This window comes from Typopeltis vanoorti, chromosome 11 (genome assembly GCF_054136105.1).
Source record: "Typopeltis vanoorti isolate ZY-2024b chromosome 11, IOZ_Tvanoo_1.0, whole genome shotgun sequence".
In the NCBI taxonomy this organism is placed as follows: Eukaryota; Metazoa; Arthropoda; class Arachnida; order Uropygi; family Thelyphonidae; genus Typopeltis; species Typopeltis vanoorti.
Window position 1 is genome coordinate 130302712 of NC_143559.1, and position 21709 is coordinate 130324420.

At 38.0% G+C, this 21709-nt stretch overlaps 1 protein-coding gene across 5 annotated transcripts in view; it reads right to left on the minus strand.

Annotated features, from left to right (window-relative positions):
• LOC150102045 (small integral membrane protein 14) overlaps nt 1–21709 on the minus strand; it is an 81740-nt gene that overhangs the window by 46866 nt on the left and 13165 nt on the right. The window lies entirely within an intron of this gene.

Here is a 21709-nt window from a genome sequence, read left to right on the forward strand (position 1 = left end):
GAGTAAGATATTCAACCTGAAATGCATAAATATTATAAGTTCTCCTCCAGGGAGTCAAGGAGTAATATTGAAGGAGAACCTCCTTTCTCTCTGAAAACATTCAAAGGTGCATTCAACATCCAATGGTAGCCCAGTGCACCATGCGATGAACCTGGACCTCACATAATTCCTAATCACATCCACTAACTCAGTTTCAAGGATGACCAAACTCTCTTGCCACCCCTTCCCATATGTTGGAAAATGTCATTATGTCTGTACTGTAAATTCCATTACCAATTTACATGTTTATCATATCTTCTTTTTCATTGGTTAAACTGAAAACTCCAATTCCTCAGTTTGTCTTCATATGCACAATTCCATAGTCCTGATATCATCTGTTATTCCCACTGGATCTTTTCAATGAGGATATGATAAGCGATATCACCTCCCCAAGTTTATAATTAACCACTTAATCAAATTACCATTAATGTAGCACTCTGCCTCCATCCAAAATACATAACTTATTTAAAGAGCTAATAGGCTTCATTTCGGCGATGTAAAACATTATTTAAATTAAGAGGATATTGAATCCCACATTGTTTTAAAACCGAGTAAGAAACTCAAAGATCGAAATCAAAGAGTTTCATGCTGAATATAGTAACTATAAACGTATCAGCTACTACTAGAGTAAGCTAAAGCACATAGTTCAAGTATGTAGTACAAACTAGGGCAACTCGGTGCAAAGGTGGAGAAAGTTCTGATCGCAATTCTTAGTATTTTCCATAATGTAAAACCCATCTCCTAGGAGATGGGTGATGTTATACATTATGGTGGGAGGTCACTACCCAGACCGGTTTCGATCTTTATTGAGATCTCATCAGTGAGTAGCTAGACCAAAGTATAATACTAAGGGTATAGCGAAAAGAACTTATGGAAAATACTAAGAATAGCAATCAGAACTTTCTCCACCTTTGCAACAAGTTGCCCAAGTTTGTACAACGTATTTGAACTACGTGCTTTAGCTTACGCTAGTAGTTGCCGATACGTTTATAGTTACTATATTCGGCTTGAAACTCTTTGATTCCGATCTTTGAGTTTCTTACTCAGTTTTAAAACAATGTGGGATTCAATATCCCCTTAATTTAAATAATGTTTTACATCACCGAAATGAAGACTATTGGCTCTTTACTTTAAATAATTTATGGGTGCACCTTTTTTGACAATTCGTATAGCAGAATATGTTTTTTCGCTATACCCTTAGTATTATACTTTGGTCTAGCTACTCACTGATGAGATCTCAATAAAGATCGAAACATCGGTCTGGGTAGTGACCTCCCACCATACTGTATAACATCATACATCTCCTAGGAGATGGGTTTTACATTATGGAAAATACTAAGAATTGCGATCAGAACTTTCTCCACCTTTGCACCGAGTTGCCCTAGTTTGTACTACATACTTGAACTATGTGCTTTAGCTTACTCTAGTAGTAGCTGATACGTTTATAGTTACTATATTCAGCATGAAACTCTTTGATTTCGATCTTTGAGTTTCTTACTTAGTTTTAAAACAATGTGGAATTCAATATCCCCTTAATTTAAATATATACATAATGTTTATAACCTTGCACTGAGCAACACTGAACTGACCTTCACTGTCAATTGTCCATAGAGCCAGTATAGACAGATCAGCTGCAAAGATTCTATATCAGAAATGCCCCTTCCTTCCTTCTTAGTCAGCCTGGTTGGCTGAGTGGTTAGTGTACCCACTCTCCAACCAACAGGTAGTGGGTTCAAATTCCACTGTGGGCATGGATGTTTGGGATTGTCTTACCCTGTATACTGCTACAACTCCTGAAGCTGGCCTGGTTGGCCAGGAATTTAGCATATCTGCTCACCAGCCAAGAACATGGATGTTTGTGATTGCCCTACTCTGACCAGGTGTACTGCTGTAACATGTGTACTGGAGCATCAAATCAACCTTCCTCACTTTGCATTATTGAAAAATAATTATTACCTAAATATAAAGAGCCAATAGGCTTCATTTTGGCGATATAAACATTATTCAAATTAAGGGGATGTTAAATCCCACATTGTTTTAAAACCGAATAAGAAACTCAAAGATTGGAATCAGAGTTTCACGGCGAATATAGTAAACTATAAAAGTATCGGTGGCCACTAGCGTGAGCTAATTCAAGTAGTCCTAGTACGTAGTACAATCTCAGGCAACTCGTTGCAAAAGGTGGGGAAAGTTCTGATCACTAATCTTGGTATTTTCCATAATGTAAAAACACATTTCCTAGGAAATGTATGCTGTTATTACATTATGGTGGGAGGTCACTACCCAGACCAGTTTCAGCCTTTTTTTGAGGCTTCAGCAGTGAGTAGCTAGACCAAATAGATACCAAAGGGTATAGCGAAAAGAACTTATATAGAATGATACTTTTATAGTTTACTATATTTGGCATGAAACGCTCCGATTCCAATCTTTGAGTTTTTTATTCGGTTTTAAAACAATGTGAGATTTAATATCCGCTTAATTTGAATAATGTTTATATCGCCGAAATGAAGCCTATTGGCTCTTTATATTTAAGTAACTTAATGGTTGCACCTGTTTGACAACTTGTATAGCAGAGTATAAGTTCTTTTCGTTATACCCTTTGGTATCTATTTGGTCTAGCTACTCACTGATGAAGCCTCAAAAAAGGCTGAAACTGGTCTGGATAGCGACCTCCCACCATAATGTAATAACGGCATACATTTCCTAGGAAATGTGTTTTTACATTATGGAAAATACCAAGATTAGCGATCAGAACTTTCCCCACCTTTTGCAACGAGTTGCCTGAGATTGTACTACGCACTAGGACTACTTGCATTAGCTCACGCTAGTGGCCGCCGATACTTTTATAGTTTACTATATTCGGCATGAAACTCTCCGATTCCAATCTTTGAGTTTCTTATTCGGTTTTAAAACAATGTGGGATTTAATATCCCTTAATTTGAATAATTATATATTACCATTAATGTAATATACCCACACCAAACTAAATATCATTAATATAGAAATTAAACAGCAATGACCAATATTGCAGTGCCTCAGAATCACTCTTCACAACATGCAACACCTCTATACATTACTATCTGATACCTACCAGGCACTCTTATCTTATTTTGCATAGCAAATTCCTCTATCCCATGAGCATCAAAATCACATCCCTTGAAAATGAAAAGTATTGTGATATATCCATTCCCTTTAGGCAATTCTGTAGTGACTATTATAAAACATGAGAAATTACTAAAGACCTACTTTTAACATTTTTATTATTTAAGAATAGAGGCAACCAGCTGATCAGACTACACTGGTTGCCTCTGGTCCAACTCCACCCTTGTATAATAGAATTATTTTGGTCTCCTCAGTTCATTATCCTTAATGCGCTTGTTTGACTTGTCTTATGCAAATTAGAACAAAGGAGGTGGATATGACACTGGTTAAATGGATAAGAGGGTGGCTACTGAACAGATATCAGAAAGTGGTATATGGAGGGGAAGAATCAAGGCAAAAACAGGTGACGAGTGGTGTGCCACAAGGTTCATTGCTGAGACGATTACTGTTTAATTTGTACATAAATGATATAGGGAATTACCTGAAAGGAAATATTCAGTTGTTTGCTGATGATGCGAAATTAGGGAGTAATAGTTAATCAAGGTGGTGCTTGTTTGACTTAGACAAGACAAGTCAAACAAGCACCACCTTTCATTATCCTTAAATTACAAAAATTATAATTTTGGTCCCCTCTGTTCATTAAGGATAATGAACAGAGGGGACCAAAATAATTCCATTATACAAAGGTGGAGTTGGAACAGAAGCAACCAGCTGTAGTGCGATCAGTATATCTAAAATTATCATTGAACAGACTTAATTAGGATTTGCATCAGTAAGTGGATAAGCAAAAGTTGGTCGATTGGTAGAGTCTCTGCCACTAATGGCTTGCAAAAAGTTAAGCAAGTTTGAGCACTGTTAGTAGTTGGAAGGGGTTCAATCGCTCAATGCTGTTGGCACGCTCTCCCTCGATGAGTCTTTGGACTCCCTGGAGGTGTCACGTAATAATACCTTGATCATCTATATGACTGTTAAAGGTAGGTCTTTAGTAATTTCTCATGTTTTATAATAGTCACTACAGAATTGACTAAAGCGAATGGATATATCATATCTCTTGCAACAGCATCGAGAAAAGAGAGAGGAACTAATGAAAACCTGCCTGGAATGTATACCTTAAAGTGATTAATTAATGTGCCACTATTTCTGAAGCATCTGATACTTTGTGCTACCTTCTCATTCACTAAGATTATTCTTCCATAGTTGTTCTTCATTTTACTTACCACAGAACATAGAAATTCTCTCCATTTCTCCTAACTGCTTTTCATAACTTGATTTTCCTTTCTCATCACATAACTTTTTTAATTTCAACTCTTGCTTTTAAGTCTTATATATCCATATCTCTGATGTGATTTATTCTCCTAACTAGAACTGCACTCAGAGCTTCCTTTGGACACCTTGTGGCCACTTTCATGCGCTGCTGATACTGGACATGCTTTTTCATGCCAAGACACTCTTTCTCCTGTTATGACAGTTTTTCTTTAATGTTCCCATGTAAAGAGTCCTGGAAGAATACCATCTCAAACTTAAAATATGAAAAAAGATATGTTGATGGCATCTTAATCTGGAACCACAAGCTGCCCCAACACTTTTTGATTTCCTTATCCACCTCAATCATCAATATCCTAACAGAATGAATTAGAAGCTAACTAAAGAATCTGGTCAATTAAAAGTATCTTTTGAAAATCCAAATATTAACAGATATCTACATGCCTCGTCCCACTTTTACATACCCAAAAAATTGGGTATCATTTCAACACTGGGAGCAAGAGCCTATCATCTCATTACTGACAAAGATGAACTAGACAAATAACTCCAGTTTATAAAAAACACCCTACAAAACAGCTACAATGAATACAAAGCTTTACCACAAGTTCCTTCCATTACTTGTTACTTAAAGTAATTATCCCTCAGTCAACTCCATAAATTCTCTTTCTTTGTCTTGCCTGCTTACTTTTCTCCAGAGTCCATCTCTATTACATACCAAGAAGCCTAATATTCTGCCTATATTACTGATATTACCACCTACACCATTCAGAATCTCTACTCCAGTTGATTTGAATTCCTCTACAATCATTAACAATACATCCCTCTTTCTATCCTGCCTATCTTCCTTGTATACTGTAACTGCCACATTCTATTTCTGCAAGGACATCCCCTGTTCTGTTAACCACTCCCCTTAACACTAGTAATTTTTGGTCCCATTTTGTTTACTGGTCTTTAGTAACTATTTATTAACAGTGGCGGCTCGTGGCTTGAAATCATGAGGGTGCTGCAACTTTCGAAATATACATACAAACATACTGTAAGTACATTGTATGCGTGTTTTCGGATAATATATCAAAATTATGGTAAAAATTTTTTTTTAAAAATTAAACATGAAAAAATATGGTTTATTATCGATAAAATTATACATTGGTATAATTCAAAATTACTTAAAAATAAAATATATTCTTCTTGTTTTGTTTCATGAAAAAATATTGTTTATTATTGATAAAATTATACAGTTTAGTATAATTCAAAATTACTTAAAAATAAAATCCATTATCATAACCCCAATAATATTCTAAAATAAAAACTATAACAAATGTTATGTCTTTAATTGCAATGTCCAAAATATTTAAAGAGACGGAGTAAACACGATAAGCACTACGAACACTCTACTACTGGCGCAAACTGCATATAAACAACAATGGAACTGTGCGACGGACAGTGCCGCATTGTGCTAATAGCTCGCATCTCACTGATGTGCACATACTTGTGCGCGTAGCAATATGGCACTGTGGTAAACAGTGCTGCTAGTGTCCTTCACCCTCCTAAGTGCTACAAGATGGATTTTTATTATTTTTAATACAAAATAAGAGAATTGTATAGGATTGTTGATGATAAAATTAAATATTACAAGCAAATATAAACAAATTAAATATATTTATGTATCGAGAAAAATTGAGGGTGCTGCAGTTCCGCAGTGCCTATGCATGAGCTGCCTCTGATTATTAACATTTGACCTCCATGAGACTCATCATGGGAGGTACACTATTGCACACAATGCTCATCCAACTGTGCTTTAAACTGATTCAATGTGTCTACACCTACAACACACTCAGGCAATGCATTCCACTCATCAACCACTCTCCATGCAAAGAACCTACTCCTCTGCTCACCCCTCCTTATACAGTTTCCAGCTATGGCCTCTTGTTCTACCCCTCTCCTATTCTATGAAAAATCTCTTTCATGTTGACCTGATAACAACCTCTGACTAGTTTATATGTCTCAATCATATCACCCATCTTCCTCCTATTCACAAGGCTCTGCAACTTACATTCTCTCAATCTGTCCTCGTACTCCACATTCCAAAGACCACTGACCAACTTTGTGAACCTTCTCTAGAGCCTTTCCAACATATCCTCGTCACCACAAAAACCTGGCAACCAAATCTGTGCATAATAATCCATGAGGCCTGATCAAGGCCTTATACAATGGCATCATAACTTCTCTATTTTTGCATGTCAGGTCCTCCACATCATTGCTATTATTCGATGTGACGTCCTCACAACCATAATCAATTAGTTATCATTTGTGTTCATTCATAAGCTGGCCGAGTTGATTTATTGAAATTCCTTATCCACTATCACAATCACATCTGAAAAAACTAGTCCCAGCACTCAGAATCATCCCTTCCACACTCTCTGTCCTAACAATTTGATAACAATAAATATAAAAAGTTTTATTATTATTATTTCACAAGCATCCCAATGGAGTCTGAGGATTGATTGTGCAGAGAGTTTGTATCCACCACCATATCTTAGTTCAAGGAAAAGTAAGATATGGTTGTATCCACCACCATATCTTACTTCTCCTTGAACTAACCAAAACACTCACAAATAACACTGACAACTTATTCCACTCATTCACTACTCTTCAAGAGAAAAATCTAGTCCTCACATACTTGATAACTGCACTCGCTCAATTTCCAGGGAAAACCTCTTGTTCTTTCTCCTATAGCCAACTGCTCAAATATTTCCTCTGCACCAATCCAGTAAAATCCTTTAACTTAAATGTTTCTATCATATGCTCTCTTTTTCACTTATCAATCAACTTTGGCAGCCCACAAATCCTCAATCTATTGTCACAGCATTCCATAAACCACTCACCATCTTGGTCACTAGCCTCTGGACTGGATCCTCTCCATTACCTTATCACCAAGAAACCCTGGTGACAAGATCTGAACATAGTAATCCAACTGTGAAAATATAAAGGCCTTATAAAGAGGAATGATAACTTCCTTGTGTGTATGTTATGCAGTAGCAAAGTAATCCTATAACCTAATGTGAAAACTTGACAATATGCCCTCTGAACCTCAACTATCTACTACAACCCCCCCCCAAAATCCCTAGCTTCATCAATTTCCTGAAATACAGTTTGCAATCTTTTTATCCCAAAAGTATAAGTTTACACTTTTACATATTAAGCTGATACCCATTCTACTACTCTAAATTGCTGTGATTAACTACCCTACCCAAGTTTGCATTACCAACAAACATTTCCCTTCAAATCATTTCCAATATCATACAAATTAAAAAGTAGTTATCCCAACACAAAGCCTAGTGGCACACTGCACTAGTCACCTGCTTACCCATATACTACTTTTTGGTATCTATCCATCAGCCACCCTCGCATCCATGTGATATCCTGCCATACACTGCAAAAGCCAGCAGTATCATGTAGCTATTCCCTTTATCCAACTCAATTGTCACTATTATAAATAACAAATTATTAAGGCATGACTGACTCTTCACAAAGCAATACCCCCCCCCCAAAAAAAAAGAGTATCATTCTTATCCACCCTTCCAGAATTCTGTCTTTACTTTTCCAATACTTTAGCCACTACTCCTGAGATAGGATACCGATTGTTCTATGATGTGCTATCATAGACTTAGAGCCTACTTTATAAAAAGGCATTGTTTTGCTCTCCTTCCACTCCATTGGAACCTTCAGAGTTGAGACTTAAGTTAAACTGCTTAGTTAGAGGCACTGTCAGTTCCTCTGAATGTTCTTGTAAAACAAACTACTATCCCACCTAATCCCCAAAGCCATATTGCATTGAGATGATTCTTCATGGTGACAGAAGCAGATTCTGTCACCATGCTATCATCAGCACTTGCTCAAGTTATCCTTTCAAAGTAATTCTTCCTTTTGGTTTCCACATAAAAGAGCTCTTGGGGATTTCCTTTGGCCTGCTCAACTAATTTCTTCTCATAATTTGAATTTGCCTTCTTTACTATGCATGGGCCTTTTATACACCCTCCACAGCAATTTATTTATTTATTTATTTATTTTTTTGCAGTGACTGTCTAATGATACTACTTGTCCGTTTAACTCCTACCTGACCTTCAGTATAGTCTGATGCTTCCTTCTCATATCCCTTGACTATCTCTTATGCACCTAACATCATTCCCTTGCAAATTCTGAAGCCATGACACTGCTTCAAGCTGCCTCTTAAGTTTGTTATAATCACATAACTTCCCGTTCTACATATATTCCTTTTCTTAACTGAAAACTAAGTTGCAACCCTCCAAGCCAAGACCATGATCATTCTTCCCAATCAAAGGCAGTGTGTCCATTGATTATAGATGGATCTTCTCATCCTATAACTAGATCAAACATTCTCAAACCCCAACTCTCCTCCATCATATGCTGCTTCAAGTAATTATCTCTCTCTCAGTAGGTGTATTAAACTTCATTTCCTTCCTGACATGTGAATTATTTGACCTGCACTTATGTTAATTTGCTGATGCACACCTTTCACATTATCCCTGGCATCCTCCCCAGCATACAATAGCAATCATCTGTATATTTTGTCCTAAATGTCTCAATCTCACACCATATTGACTCAAATGAATTGCCATTCACACATTTGTCTCTTGGTTACAATTCACCTGTTATCAACAGTACTCCTTTGTCCTACTTCTCTATCCTTCCTAAAAATATTAAACTCCTCACAGTCTATTCTTATAACTATGAGGTGTGACAATTTAATTACCAGAATGCATCTGTAAAAAACCTACATTCAGAACTATACATTAGTGGCTAGTATCACCTTCGAAGTAGTCCCCTTGTGCATTTATACACTGATTTAGACGGAACTGTTCCCATTTTCAAGGTATTCCGGAAAAAAAACAGGTCTTTTTCCGGAATACTCTCGAGTTCCTTTATTACTTTATGTGAGATGTCAGCGATGTCAGAAAATCTTCGTCCTTTTAGCACAGTCTTTAATTTTGGAAACAGCCAGAAATCACAGCGAGCTAAGTCGGGTGAATAAGCAGGTTGACCAAATTTGGTAATCGATTTTTTGGCCAGAAACTCTCACAATGAGTGCATTATGGCTTGGCACATTGTCATGATGGATGATCCATTTGTCAGGCCACAATTCAGGTCTTTTTCTCTGAACAGAATCTTGTAATCTTTTTCAGCACCTCTAAATAGCATTGTTGGTTGACCATTTGTCCCTGTTTAATGAATTCATAGTAGACTATCCCCTTGTGATTAAAGAAACTTTTTTGGACGTGCAGAACTGGGGGTTTTTCACTGCATGCTCTGGTACTTTGTTTCAGGATAATACTGGAAGCACCAGGGTTCACCACCCGTAATTACTCTCAGAAACATGTACTTATTTGCAGAAAGATCAGTTGCAACTTGAAGTCGCTGCTGCTTCTGTTCGTTCGTCAAGATCTGAGGTACAAACTTTGCAGAAATCTTTCGCATACCCAATTCTTCAGTTAAAATTACCCTAACTGTTTCTTGATTCATTTGCAATTCATCAGCCATTAACTGCACACTTAACTGTCTGTCAGACCACACCAAATCTCTCACTCTTTTCACATTTGCATCCATCATTTTTGTTTTTGGCTGCCCACTTCTGAGGTCATAATTCACATCTTCTCGTCCACCTTTGAATCTCTTATGCCACTCAAAGACACTAGACTTTTTCAGAGCATCCACACCATATGCCACTTCCAACAGCTCCAACATTTCAGTAGCAGCTTTGCCAATTTTCATGCAAAATTTAATGTTAACACGATGCTCCAAATTTCAATCACATATTTTTATGCCAAAGTTTACACGAAGATCTCTACTGTTTTTGCAATAGCCAACTAGCAAATGGCTCTATCGGCTTACACATGCATTAGTTAAAACATGTACAAAGACAATTACTCACATGACTCCAACCAAATCACCACACAGGCAACACTATGCAGCCGTTCCAGGAATTAAATTACCACACCTCATACATGATCTGCTGTCAGTCAAATCCCACTAATGCTTATAACTGTTAGCAAGGTTGCACTAGCCAATGCTAAAAATTTCTACCTCTTGTTCCCAATACTTCTATATCATTAATATACATAAACCGTGGCATTCCCTTAGGCCCAACCACCTTTACACATTATACTATCTCATTTAATTTTGCTGGCTGAATTTTTTCTTGCACTCATTTGCCTCATGGGTGCCTGCACACACACACACACATTCTTTGGCACTAACCAATGCCAAAAACTTCTTCCTCTTGTTCCCAATACTTCCACCTCATTAGCATACATAAACTATGGCATCCCCGTAGGCTCAACCACCTTTACACATTATACTGACTATTTCATTCAATTTTGTTGCATTAATCCATTCTTGCGCTCACTTGCCACATGGGTGCCTACACACACATTCACCTGCATTCACCTTAATAACTTTAATTTTCCTCTCTTTGTACTTTTACACTCAGTGAAAAAAGCTCTCTAGACACATTCAGTGATGGGCAAAGGTGTTTTAAAGTGACAGTAGTTGACCTCACTGTAATTATCCAAAATCAACACTTGTTGGTGCATGAGTGAGTGACCACAATAGTCAAAGTAGTAGTCAGAATGAGACTAAAGCAAAGTAGAGCAAGATCAGATGAGTTTTGGTGGTACTTATTTTTCAAGAATGATGTGATATCAGGAGTGTAATGCGTGTGGAGAAATATTTTAGGGATATGTATTTTAAGATGAATAACAGTAAAGGTCAAGTATAGATTTTTAGAAAGCATAATGTTAACAGACTTAAATTTCAACAGACAAGAGCAGTAGATAAGGATAAGTGAACATAGGTAGACCTCAGAATTAGTGTGAAAGTGGAGAACAAAACATGTTGAGTGATGGCAAATAGAATGATGTGAATGAATGTGAAGCACAAGTGAATCAAAGTATATTAATGACAATTTGGAGACTAAGTCAGTTGTGAGTGCCAGTGAGTAGAATCATATGGCAAGCAAGATGCTAAATTTGAAATTAGACTAAGTTAAAAAATAAGTAGGCAATTAGTGAATTAAAATAAAATAAAATAAAAATAAATAGTGCAATGGAAGAGTTGAATGTTTTTTGGGTGGCACTGGCAGGTCCATTATTAAGGGTCAGAGATGAATAAGAGTGTTCAGGAACAGTTCATTTTCAAGGAGAAAAGGAAGTGCAGAGTGATTGTGGCTTTGGATAGGTGGTGTACATGAGCGGGAGAGTATTATTGAATATTAGCATTAAATTCAATGCAAGGAAGCAAAGCTTATATATAGCATTAACATCAGAATGCCAAACTGGTTAGCTGAGATGAAAAGATTCCACTCCATAACCAATAAATTATAGTTTCACATTCCACTACAGGCTTAGATTCTTGTGAACATATTTAAGTGGCAGACGAATTCCATTTCCCACTGAGACTACCCTGTTTATTTGAAGACTGAAGTGGCTTGAAAAAGTTTCATATCTGGTTTCTAAAAGCAGGGAATCCAGATCATCTCTTAGATGATCATTCTATACTAATGTGTAATAAATTTACAACCATATTTAGGCTTAGATGCTTGTTTAAGCTCATCATCAGATTTAATGGAATGAAAGAGCACAATGAAGTAATTAAACATTTCATGTTCCAATGTTTTAATCTCTGTCAGAGACATCATCTGGAATACAATATAAAAATTATAAATAACACAGAAAATCACAAATAAGTGAAATATGTTAGACTAGAAGCCTAAAGAAAAAGAATAAAAGGGAGTATCCTCTATGGGTGCTGAGTCAGCCTTGGTTGTTGGATGAAAGATCTAAGAAATACAATTTCCCAAATCTTGAGAAGTTCCACACAACTATATTTATTTAGATTTGGTTGATTATTAACATCAGCTGCTGATTCTAAGTCGGAGTTCGTATATACTTCAATGAAGCATAACAGTTTTTGTTTTTTTTTTGTATGATTCTATACTGTTCAAAAGCATGGTCAGCTAGGCCAGTGACCACAGCTGTTGTGAATATATTTCCTGTTCAAGGCAGATGTTAGTAGATCTTGCAATCATCCCACCTCCCCTCCTAATATCACCTATCCATACTGGTTACTTCACTTGGAAGGACACACACAAGGATACAGCCATGGATTTTCCCATTTATCCAATTTCAATTTCATATGGAACATTTCAAAAAACATGTTCTTAATACTGCTGTTCTCAAACCTACCTGGTTAAGATATATGCTCTACACTGTTCAGCCTTCCTCATGAAGTGTTTCCCAATAACTGATGTCCAACTCTCCATGGAAAATGTCAACAGATTCATCTTTATCGCACATAAACATAGAACTGATATGCATGAGATAAATAAGTGCACTGCCATCTTGCACTCGCCTTCTTACTCTTTGATCATACTAATCTTATGTCTGCTGGCACAACCTAAGAGATACTGATATCAAAACAACCTAGCTTCTCCCAGTGTTTTACATTTCATGAAAACATGCACATCTCTTATCTGCTATATTTTTAATTGATAGAAAGCACACATACTGCAGGTGCAGTGTGCTATGAAAAATGTAAACCGACAAACTCAAACTACACCCAATCACTACTAACTCATGCTTAATTTACTCTAAATTTACAATAAAATCCCTAATCAAAGCTTTTTTTCTTCAACCTCATATTGCAGCACCTCATTCTTCACCCTCTAGTAAGCAAATTCCTTATGGTCCTCAAAAATAGTCAGCTCAATTGGAGACGAAGAAAAAAAAAAAAAAAAAGTAAACAATGGAGCACAAGGATTATGTCCTATGCAGACATCTCTATAAGTCTCATCATACAACTGACTAAATCAAGAATATAGTTTTTCTTACATTAAGTCCCCTTACAACTTTTGCACAACTGGACCAAAATGGATGGCATGGTTATAAAGGAGGAAAGAGAAAGTAAAATGCCACAGCCAAATGCCCACTGTAAGCTGCAGTGTGCAACTAATTTTGACCAATTATTCATCGACTATTTCACTATTTATTTTAGTGATTTCCTAAAGACATCACATATGTTAAAAAGTCAGCCAAATAACAATGAAGTAGACATCTGGATACAATTTAGCATTAAAAGTAACCTGTAGTACATTAATGACAAGGGTGGGTTTATTTTTACTTTTATATAATTTAGACTCATTCCAACCTGCTACCTCAACATAAGAGAGTAAAGGGCAATGTGGGTAACATATGCCAGTAGTGTAAAACTACTAGAATGGCCACTCTAGGTATGAAGGCCTAGAGTCAACACATCCAGCTAAAGCAGGGCCAGCCACCCACTTGCATGATGTAAAAATTAGATGCTCATAGAAACAATACAAGATGCAGCTGATAATACAAGATCAGTCTGGACAGTCAGATCAGACTGATCTGACCAGGAAAGAACAATGAAAAAATGCACTGGAAAAGGAACACATGAAGGATCAGAAGTTGAAACATTCATTCCTTAAATCAAAAACAATAATTAATTGAACTGGATAAGCAAAATATAAAAACAGCTTGCATATCAGAAACAAAATAGAATGTATAAATTAAATAATGATACTATAATTTTCTTTTTAGTGGAGTAGGGAAACGAGAGCTAAAGATGGTGCAAGAATAATAATGAGGATTTTCAAAATGAAAGAAAAGAATGGAAATACATATGTGAAAGGATACCAAGAACATAATAAAACTCCAAAATAAAGCTCTAAATATAACAGCACCTATAGCCCTGAAAAAAGAAAGCTGAAAACATTAATTCAATGAAATTCTACAGAAATGTGTAAAAATCATCAGCTGAATTAATAATACTGGCAGAAGACTAAAATGCAAGATTGGAAACTGTAATTATTACTATTATTATGCGCAACTCCAGGGAGTCATTAGACTCATCGAGGGAGGCCCCAAATCATATTCATCACAACTATTTGACATTCATACAGTATCTATCATACCTTGCCTTAAACTCATTCACTGTCACAGCATCCACCACAGACTCAGGGAGCGCATTCCACTCATTCACTACTCTAAAAGTAAAGAACCCAGCTCTAACACCTTTACTAACCACACTTTTGCCCAGTTTCCATGGATGTCCCCTAGTCCTCCTACAACCAGCCCTGTTCTCAAAAATATCTTCTGAATTAATTTTATAGAAACCCTTCAGTAATTTGAATGTCTCAATCATATCTCCCCTCCTCCGCCTATCAACCAATTTTTGCAACCCACAAATCCTCAACCTGTTCTCATAAGGTTCATTCCATAGACCTGCTATCATCTTGGTCACACACCTCTGGATCCTCTCCACCTCCTCCCCATCAAGAAGAAACCTTGGTGACCAAATATGGGCACAGTAGTCGAGATGAGGTCTTATCAAGGCTTGATACAGAGGAACAATAACCTGCTTGTCAACATATTCTTCAGCAACCAAGTGATTTGATGAACTGATTTGGTCACTTTTGCAATGTGTCCCCTAAATTTCAATTCCTTATCCACCAACACTCCTAAATCTCATGCCTCATCAATTTCCTGGAGCACAGTTCCACCAATGCAGTAAACTGCCGCCAATCTTTTCACCCCAAAATGCATAACCTTACATTTTGCCACATTAAATTGACATCCATTCTCCTTAGCCCAGACCTCCAATCTATACAAATTATCCTGCAAAATTTTGACGTCATCTGCATTCACTATTGCCCTACCCAACTTCGCTTCATCCGCAAACAAATGAACTGTTCCTCTCAGATCGTTTCCTATATCATTAATGAACAAATTAAACAGCAGTGGTCCAAGAACAGATCCTTGTGGCACACCACTAGTCACAGGCCGTCTTGTGGACTCTACTCCTGAGTAAACCACCCCCTGATATCTCTCCGTCAACCACCCTCCTATCCATCTCACCAACCCTATGTCCATCCCCATATGCTGCAATTTACTGATTAGAATTCCATGTGGTATCCTGTCAAAGGCCTTAGCAAGGTCTAGTAGAATCTCTGTAAACCCATTACCCTTATCCAGTTCAGCTGTCACTGTGTTATAATACGTGAGCAAGTTACTGAGGCATGACCTACCCTTCACAAAACCATGCTGTCCCCGATACAGTATCCCATTTTTATTATTATTAAACAAGACCTCATGGAGTCAAAGACTCATCTAGGAGGTCCTTTTATCTCACACACATCTCATCATACCGGATCTTAAACACATTCAAACTCCTTGCAGACACCACACTCTCAGGCAAGGCATTCCAATCATTCACAACTCTGCACGAAAAAAACCTGCCTCTCACTCCCCTACTCACACCCTCTTTATACGGTTTCCAGGGATGACCTCTGGTTCTCCCCTGATCTCCCACTATTCTCTGTAGAACTTCTCCACCATTGATCTTATAACAACCCCTTACCAACTTGTAGGTCTCTATCATATCTCCCCTCTTCCTTCTCTCCACTAGACTCTGCAAATTACATCTTTTCAATCTTTCCTCATACTCGACATTCCAGAGGTCAGAAACTACCTTAGTCAGTCGCCTTTGAACCCTTTCTAACATCTCTTCATCCTTCTGAAAACCAGGTGACCAAATCTGGGCACAATAGTCCATGTGTGGCCTAATCAAAGCCTTAAACAATGGAACAAGAATCTCCCTACTTCTACACATCAGTGTCCTCCTCATCATTCCCAGAAGTCTTTGTGTTGTCTTCACAATTTTGGCGATGTGTCCCCTAAATTTTAGATCCTTATCCACTATCACTCCCAGATCTCTTATTTCCTCTACTTCCAACAATATATTCTCACCAAGCATAAATTCTGCATCCCATCTTTGTTTTCCAAATTTTAAAACCTTACATTTTGCAACATTGAACTCACATCCCCATTTGCTTGCCCAATCACTCAATTTATTCAAGTCTTCTTGCAAGGTCACAACATCTTCACTAGTCTTTATGGTTCGTCCCAACTTTGCATCATCTGCAAACAACTGAATATCTCCATCCAAATCTTCGCCAATATCATTAATATACAAGTTAAATAGTAATGGCCCTAAAACAGACCCCTGAGGCACTCCACTAGTGACTTTCCTTTTCCTGGATATTGCACCCCCCATACACAACTTGTTGATACCTATCTGATAGCCAGTCTCCAATCCAATGCACTAATCTAATATCCAACCCCATCTGCTCTAGTTTGACTGTCAACTTATCATGAGGTACTCTATCAAAAGCTTTTGCAAAATCCAAGTATATTACTGTGTATCCTTCTCCTCTGTCCAAGGAAGCAGTCACTTTATTGTAATAAGTAAGTAGATTACTAAAACACGACCTCCCTTTAGCAAATCCATGCTGTCCATCAAAGATTATACCATTGTTGTCAACCCAACTCTGGATCCTAGTTCTCACAAGCTTCTCCAACAACTTAACCACAACCAATGACACACAGATAGGCCTATAGTTTGATGCTTGAGTTCGATCACCTCCTTTATGAAGTGGCACAATCTTGCCCTCCTTCCACTCTTTAGGGACTTGACCAAGTGCAAGACTCGTATTAAAAAAATATGTCAAGGCAGGTGTCAACTCTCTGGCACATTCCTTCAGAATACGTGGTGATATATTATCAAGTCCCACAGCCTTAATTACATCTAGTTTACTCAACTCCCCAAACACCTCTTGCTCACTTACAGTCAGTCTCTCCTCCCCATCATCAACTGCTCTTAATCTCTCCATGAAGTCACATTCACAAGATTGAAAGATCTTTATGAACTGCTCATTAAGTATCTCCACCACACATTCTGCAACAGCTGTCTTTATACCATTTCCTCCAATCAATGTCATCCTTCCATAATCATTCTTTCTTTTGCTGGCTACATATCGAAAGAACTCCCTAGGATTCTTTTTAGCTTCATTAGCTAACTGCTGTTCGTACCTCTCTTTAGCTACTCTTACCAACCAAGTCACCCTCCTTGCCTGGTCTTTGTAGACCTCATGAAATTGGTTACTTCCACTTCTCTTATGCTGCCTCCACAATGCCCTTTTTCTCTGTATTGCATGCTTAATCTCTTTATTCATCCATCTCACACCTACCTTATTTAACCTTCTCACCCGTGGTATACATTTAGACATTGCATCCACTAAATATTTTTTGAAAATCCCCCAAGCTGCATTGATCTCTTTTCCAGCTAACTCTTCATTCCATGCTACACATGCAAGCTGTCTCCTGAGCTCTTCATAATCACCCCCCCTTGTAGTTCCACATATACCCTTTTTTTTCACAGGGGTTCTTGCACTGCTGGCAACTACCCAAGTAATCACCTCATGGTCACTTTCACCAATTGGTGGATGATTTGATACCTCATTGATAATTACATCCTCCGATGAGATGACCAAATCCAAGACCCTCAATCCTCTTGTGCCCTCTGTTACATACTGTCTGAGGTAGTTATCCCTCAAAAACTCAAGAAACTCATTTTCTTTACTTCCAGTTGCTGTCTCTTCATTCCAGTCTATATTGCCATAATTAAAATCACCCATAATGATCACCCTTATTTGCTTGGCTTATTTGACTATACATTTCACTATCACCACCATTCACATTACCAGGTCTATAACAACATCCCACCAAGTATTTGATTCTATTCACCTCTATCTCACACCATACTGCCTCAAAACCACTGGCCCCATTTCCCTCTTGCATCTCCACCTTGTATGGACATAACTCTTTCTCTATCATCAATAGCACTCCCCCTCCCTTTTTACCCCTTCTATCCTCACGGAACACATCATAACTTTCCATCTCTATTCCTGTCAGGATGTCATCCTCATCTAACCATGTCTCACTTATTCCGACAATCTCTGGGTGCACAGACGCAATTAGTGCAACCATTTCATCCGCCTTGTTTCTTATACTTCTAGCATTGGTATACAAACACAACAACTCATTTCTGGATCTACAGCTAGTTCCACTGATACCACTCACTCGATGTGATCTCTCCATGCTGGACTGGGGCCATTTCCCTTTCTGCTTCTTCATTTTAGAACCCTTTGCAATTCCATCTGTTTCCTTTTGATCCCTGATCATCCCATTACATTCCTGCCTACACATGCTCTCACCTCCTCTTGGAGCATCCACCTTTCTCATGCTGTGTATCCCTGTTCACCCTGAGCCTCCCGGTTTCCCTGCTCCTCTTGCACACCCATTCTCTCATTTTCTATACTCATACCACTCACTTCCCCGTTCATTTCCACTCCTTCAATCTCTCCTGTCTTACTCTCCTGCTCTTCCACATCACTCCCCTCTCGATCTGATTCATTCTCTCTATTCACTTCTCCACTTTCCAGCAGCAGTCTCTCCAAGCGACTCACACCATAACCACTCAAATGCAGTCCAAACGCTCCCATACAGCTCACTTCGTCCCTCAAACTCATTCCACACATTAACAAACTGTACTCCCATCTCCTCACACATTTCAGCCAGAATATCATTCATAATCCTTGCTCTCCGCCTCATTTCACCACAATCATACCTAGGCAACACACTGACCACCCTTCCTGTCACACTATTCTCCTTTATCTTTCCAAGCAGTCTCCTGACATTCATTTTGACATGCTCTTTATTCTCTCTCAAATCATTTGTACTAATTAATACAATTAACTCTTTTGCTCGTTCCCGCCTCATATTCAATACCTCAATCACTCTACTCATTTTACCACCTGGAAAACATACCTTGTGCATTTTATCCTCTAGCACACCTTTAATAATGGAGTCGCCATACAACGCCACTCGCTCATCTTTTGTTAACTCTTTCATGCCATCATGATTTATTTTAATGGTTTTGACCTGAATTCTCCCTGTCCACCCTGTATAACATCAAATTCCCGAGATCAATGCTGACAGAAGGACCTCCACCACGATAGCAAGACTACGAACAGGACATTATAGAGGAATGAAGATCAATACAGATGATACGAGAACATATAGAAACTGCAACAACTGCCCCAATACTGAACTGACACCCACTCACATCTTTACCTGTCCAGCAATTACAGCAGCCTTGCAAGAAATAGATCCTAATCCTGAACAACAGCTCTATACAAACAAAATCACAGACATAGCCAAAGCAGTACAAGGAGCACACGGAAACATCTAAGACTCTTCAAAGGACAAGACAACAACAACAACCTGAATTCTCTTAATTTCATTCCGCATCCATTTCATTTCTTGCTTCATCCAATCCAATTCACCTTCCGAACCTCGCGACACATTCACTCTATCATTAAATCTTTCTAACTTTCTAACTCTCGACCCCCTCTTCTCACTTTCACTCTCGCATATCTTTCTTTGTTTCCGTACTTTCGGACTAACATGCGTCCAACTTTCACTATCATTCTTCTCACTTTTACTGTCATTCATCTTTCTTTGGTTCAGTACTTTCGTTCCAACATGCGTCCAACTTTCACCATCAGTCATTCTTTTTTCGCTATCATTCATTCTTTCGATTTTTTTTACTTGCGATTTCTGCATCACGCCATTTCTACTTTCATTCGTTCTCTCAATTTCGTTTCTTTCCGCCTCACTTTCATCCCTTTTAACATCCGTTACGGTTGTCAAATCGCTTTTTCTTTTTTCCTGATTTTTTAACATTTTTTCGCCTGTCTTTCTCACCATCCTTCTCTTTCAAACGTGCACTCGCGACACAATCGGTACTAGCACTTTCTGTCATCAACTTCATATTCGCATTCATCAATTCCTCGTTCAGGTCACATTTCGCACACACCCTTCTTCCATCCGCACTAAACATCCACAAATCATTTATGCAATCGAAGGAATACATATAACAGACCTCACACTTAACGAACCGACTGAAATCCAAATTAAAATCATGGAATGCCGCCGCCATTTTTTTTTTTCCTCTGCAGGTTACTAGGTCTAATATTAACGTTTTCGTATTTAGTTTAAGCAAGAAAAAACCCCACACTAATAATATCTTTAGCGTACAACGTTTACAGCCGCTCTTACTTAAACAATTACGCATATATACTTAATTATTCCTAGTAAAACTTATCTGAATCAGGAGCTCTTCAAAACACGTCCGTAGCGCTTGACCCACTAGCGCCCTCTTCCCCAATTTTCTTCTATCCAATCTTGTATTTTCCTCTTGACTATTTTCTCTAAGACCTTGATAATGATTCCTGTTATGCTGATTGGCCGGTAATTTTCAACAGCAGCCTTGGAACCACCTTTGTGCAGCGGAACTATTTTCCCCTCTTTCCACCCCCTTGGGACTGATCAAGACCCGAGGCTCAAATTAAACAAAATGGTCAAGGGCATGGACAATTCTTTAGCTGCTTCACGTATGACACGAGCTAGTATACCATCCAATCCCACAGATGTATTGAATTGAGGTTCTGTAATAGACTAGTTACCTCTACTTCATTCATCACAATTCCAGTATAAGCTGTTGGTTCTTCCATTCCTGCAAAGTCACCACCTGGATGATATACTTTTGCAAAGTGCTCGCTCAGTAATTCCACAATATCGACTGATTCGGTTACCTCCCTACCCTCAGCATTTTTTAAGATCATTCTACCATGAGCATTTTTCCGTTTACTTGCAACATATTGAAAAAACTGTTTGGAATTCTCTTTAGCCTGCATGGCCAATTTTCTTTCGTAATCTGCTTTTGCTTTTCTTACCACCCTTGTTACCATCCTGGCCTGAGCTTTATACTGTTCCTGCACCTGATGGTCACCTTTCTCCTTAAATTCCCTCCACAACTGTTTCTTTTTTGCAGCTCAAGCTTAATAGTGTTATTCATCCATTTAACCCCTACTTGATTTATTATTCGGACTCTTGGTATACAGTCAACCATTGCCTTCTGCAAACAGTTCTTAACCACCTCCCATGCACTATCAACATCCAGCCCTTGCAGTTTTACATGCCATGGCACTGAGCCAAGCACACACCTAAGCTTGTCATACTTACCAGCCCGGTAATTCCACATGTACCCTGTCTTAATTGTAAATTCCACTCCTTTAGCCACCTCCCAAGTCATGACCTTATGGTCACTCAATGCCAGACACGTCAAAGACTCAATAAAGCAACTCAAAACTCAAATGGAATAAAATTGCATCAGTTTTGCACAGATAATGAATTGAAAATAAATAACACTTTCTTTAATCAGAAGAACCATCTCAAAATAATGTGGAGAAATAAGAGGACAAATGTCTATGATAGATTATATAAAAAATAAAATAGCAAAACTA